This window comes from Carlito syrichta, unplaced genomic scaffold (assembly GCF_000164805.1).
Source record: "Carlito syrichta isolate Samal-C Ts95f unplaced genomic scaffold, Tarsius_syrichta-2.0.1 Scaffold301632, whole genome shotgun sequence".
NCBI classification, from domain to species: Eukaryota; Metazoa; Chordata; class Mammalia; order Primates; family Tarsiidae; genus Carlito; species Carlito syrichta.
The window spans coordinates 323,096-327,746 of record NW_007245728.1 but is presented as its reverse complement, the minus strand read 5'-3'; positions in this window follow the sequence as shown (position 1 = coordinate 327,746).

The following is a 4,651-nucleotide window of genomic DNA, read 5'->3' as shown; positions in this document are numbered from 1 at the left end:
CCCACTCCAGTTCATCAATATTCATTTCCACACAGATGAACTTTCCAACCAATACGTGGAAAAAGCACTGGACTAAAAACCACAGGGACTCCCTATCCCCGTGACCTTGACGTCCCAACCCCGCTAGGTCTCACTTTTTTCTATTTGTAAAATGAGGTTAGCAATGTTCTCCCCCATTTACCTCACTGGGTGTTGCATACTCATGATGTTTTAACCTGTTCATTTTACTTTGCTAAATAGTACTCACTCTGCACCAGGCAGTTATATTAACTCATCTATTTCTCTTAACAATCCTATAAAGACGGTATTATCATTTTCATCCCCATTTCACAGATGTGGAAACCAACAGCATTTAATGAGCAGACAATACTGAACAACTGTAAATCATTAATGTCAAGAATTTTTGTTTTCCAATCTTAACGTTTATATGGAATCAAAAAAGAGCCCAAATAGCCAAAACAATTCTAAGCAAAAAGAACAATTAAAGAGGCATCACACAGCTTGACTTCAAGTTATACTGTAAGGCTATAGTAACTACACCAGCATGGTACTGGTACAAGAATAAATGGATTGAGCAATGGAACAGAATAGAGAACCCAGAAATAAAACCACATTCCTACAACCAACTGACCTTTGACAAAGCTGACAAAAAAGAAAGAAAGAAAGAAAGAGAAAAAAAATGGAGAAAGGACACCCTATTCAATAAATATGAAAAATAGAGCTGGAAAAATTGGCTAGCTCTATGCAGAAGAATGAAACCGGACCCCTAGCTCTCACCATATACAAACATGAACTCAAGATGGATCAACGTTTAAACACAAGACCTGAAGCTATAAAAATCCTAGAAGAAAACCTAGGAAACACTGTTCTGGACATTGGCCTAGGCAAATAATTGATGGCAAAGACCCCAGAAGCAATTTCAACACAAACTAAAATAGACAAATGGGACCTAATTAAACCAAAAAGCTTCTGCACAGCAAAAGAAATAATCACCAGAATGAAAAGAAACCTACTGAATGGGAGAAAATGTTTGCAAATTATGCCTCAGACTGAGGACTAATATCCAGACTCTACAAAGAACTCAACTCAACATGAACAAAAACAAATAATCCCATCAAAAGTGGGCAAAGGATGTGAATAGACACTTCTCAAAAGAAGACACACAAGTGGCCATCAAACCTATGAAAAGATGCAATCACTAATCACCTAAGAAATGCACCTAAATCACCTAAGAAATGCAAATTAAAATCACAATGAGATATCACCTAACACCGGTCAAAATGACTATTTTTTTTTTTTGAGTCAGAGTCTCACTCTGTCACCCAGACTGGAGTGCAATGACCACTCCACCGCAGCCTTGACCTGCTGGGCTCCAGCACTCCTTCCGCCTAAGCTTTCCAAGTAGCTGGAACTACAGGTGCGTGCTACCACGCCCGGTTAATTTTTTGATTTATTGTAGAGATGAGGTCTCACCAAGTTGCCCAGGCGGGTCTCGAACCCGCGAGCTCAGGCAATCCACTCGCCTCAGCCTCCCAAAGCGCTGGGATTACAGACTGAGCCAGCGAGCCTGGCTCAGAATGACTGCTATTGGAAAGTCAAAGAACAAGAGATGTTGATGCCAGTTGTAGAGAAAAGGGAATACTTATCCCCTGTTGGTGGGATTGTAAACTAGTTCAACCACTATGGAAGATAGTATGGAGATTTCTCAAAAAACTAAAACTGGAATTACAATTTGACCCAGCAATACCCTTACTAGGGATCTACCCAAAGGAAAATATATAAAAGAAACCATAGATGGGCGTGGCGGCATGCATCTGTAGTTCCAGATACTTGGAAGGCTGAGGTGGATCGCCTAAGCCCAGCAGGTCGAGGCTGCAGTGGCCGTGAGCATGTCACTGCACTCCAGACTGAGCAACAAGAGTGAGACTCCAACTCAGAAAAAAAAAGATACCTGTACTCATATGTTCATTGCAGCACTCTTCACAACAGAAAAATAAAGGAACCAACCTAAGTGCCTACCAACAAATGACTGGATAAAGAAAATGTGTGATATATACACCGTGGAATGCTATGCAGCCATCCAAAAGAATGAAATCACGTCCTTTGCAGTCACATGGACAGCACTGGAGATCATCATTCTAAATGAACTGACTCAGAAGCAGAAAACCAAATACCACCTGTCCTCACTCGTATGCTGGAACTAAATGGTCACAAAGATGGTAATAAGAAACACTGGGGACACCCATAAGGGAGGTGGAGAGGGAGGTTAGGGTTCAGAAATTACCTATGGGGCACAGTGTTCACTATCTGGGAAATGGGTCACCTGAGACCCAATCCTCCACCACTACACAATATATCCATGTAAGGAACATGCATGTGTTTTCCCCTGAATCTAAAATTTAACTAATAAATGAATAAATAAATAAATAATGAAAACATATCTGTATAATCACCCTCTAAGACAAAATCAGAAATTACAAGCATTTATTTAACAAGGTATAAGAAGGACCTGTAGAGCCGGGCTCAGTGGCTCAGCCTGTAATCCCGCGCCTTGGGAGGCTGAGGTGAGTGAAGTGCCTGAGCCCGCGGGTTCGAGACCCGCCTGGGCAACTTGGCAAGCTCTCATCTCTACAATAAATCAAAAATCAGCCGGGCGTGGTAGCGCGCGCCTGTAGTTCCAGCTACTCGGAAGGCTGAGGCAGAAGGATCGCCGGAGCCCAGCAGGTCGAGGCTGCGGTAGCCGGGAGCAGCCACTGCACTCCAGTCTGGGCGACAGAGTGACACTCCAACTCAAAAAAAAAAAAAAGAAGAAGGACATGTAGAAATGTTTATATAAGGGCCAGTACGGGGTGACTCACGCCTGTAATCCCAGTACTCTGGGAGGCCAAGGTGGGAGGATTGCTTGAGCCCAGGAGTTTGAGACCAGCTTGGGCAACATAGTGAGACCTCATCTTTTTGATAAATAAATGAATATCTGTTAAAAATGTGTATACAATAAGACTTTCAGTGAACCTTTGTAAGAGTCAATAAATCCAATAAAACTTTTTTTTTTAGAGAACTTTTTTTTCTTTCTAAACTCAAAAGTGCCTAGCATTTCTTCTGCACTTCTGACTTCGATGCCTCCAAATTAATTTCCAACACACTCTCAAGGCTTCTGGGATTCTGCCAGACTATTTCCATGCTTCTCTGTGCTGTGTTTTTCTAGTTATGGACTAAATTGTGTCCCCCCTGCCCCAAATTTACATTTTGAAGTCCTAAAATACTCCAAGATATTTCAGAATGTGACTGTAATTGTCTGTTGTTTAAGCCACACAGTATGTGGTACTTTGTTATGGCAACATATGTGGTTAATGTTATATGTCAACTTGACTAAGCCATGGAGTGCCCAGGCATTTGGTTAAACATTATTCTGGGTGTGGCTGTGAGGATGTTTCTGGATGAGATGCACACTTAAATTAAGCAGGTTGTCTTTCCAAAGTGGGTGGGCTTCATCTAATATATGAAGGCCTATATAGAACAAAAAGCTGATTAAGGGAAAATTCACTCTCTGCCTGAATATCTTCCTGCTGAGACATTGGTCTTCTCCTGCCTTTTGACTCAAACTCAGACTAGAGCTTATATCATCCACCCTCTGGGTTCTCAGGCCTTCAAACAGACAGGAACTATACGACCAGCTTCCCTGGGTCTCCAGCTTATAAGTACATGAGCCAATTCCTTAAAATAAATCTCCTTATATCTATGTATAGGTATATATATAGGTATAGGTATATCTATGTATAGATATAGGTATAGGTATATCTATGTATAGATATAGGTAGACATATTGGTATCTATCTTTCTCTATGTATATCTCCTATTGGTTCTGTTTCTCTGGAGAACCCAGACTAATTCAATGGCCCAGCAAACTAGTACAGTCACTGCCACAATTTTTTGCTTGCAATGTTCGACCTATCGAAATTCTATTCAAACTAACTCATTATTTCAAGCATCTATAACTAGAAGAAAATAATCAAGCATTTATTATGCACTTCCTATAGAATTGTATCCATGGGAATCAAATACTAGATATGGAAACTTTTCTCTTCTTGGAAGTATTACACATAGTAAATAAATACAGAATGATAAAATTAAGGTATCTTTATTTGGATCTAGGCTTTGAGCATCAATAGCTGTTAATGTCACAAAAAGAGTCTATGAACATACTGATGGAAGAACACACAATCAACCACACACCATCATCTTAAAAAAAAAAAAATTGAACCTAAGCCCAGAGCATTTTTATGTGCCTGTAGTCCCAGCTACTTGAGAGCCCGAGGCAAGAGGATTGCATGAACCCAGGAGTTAAAGGTTGCAGGGGCTATGATCAAACCTGCACTCCATCCCAGGCAACAAAGCAGGACTCTACCTCTAAAAAAATAAAAATAATAATAATAATTGAATCTGAATCTGACCAGACCTCTAGATCCAACTACCAACTCACAGAAAATACAGAGCACAGAGGGACGCATTAAACCACATCACGGGAAAGCAAGCAGCAAATGTCATACTGTGGGAAACTGTGGGACAAAAATCTGGTTTCTTAAACAAATGAACGTCAAGAAAAAAATAATAATTTTGACATACTACAAATGGCATAGGATAGTTATGAGAT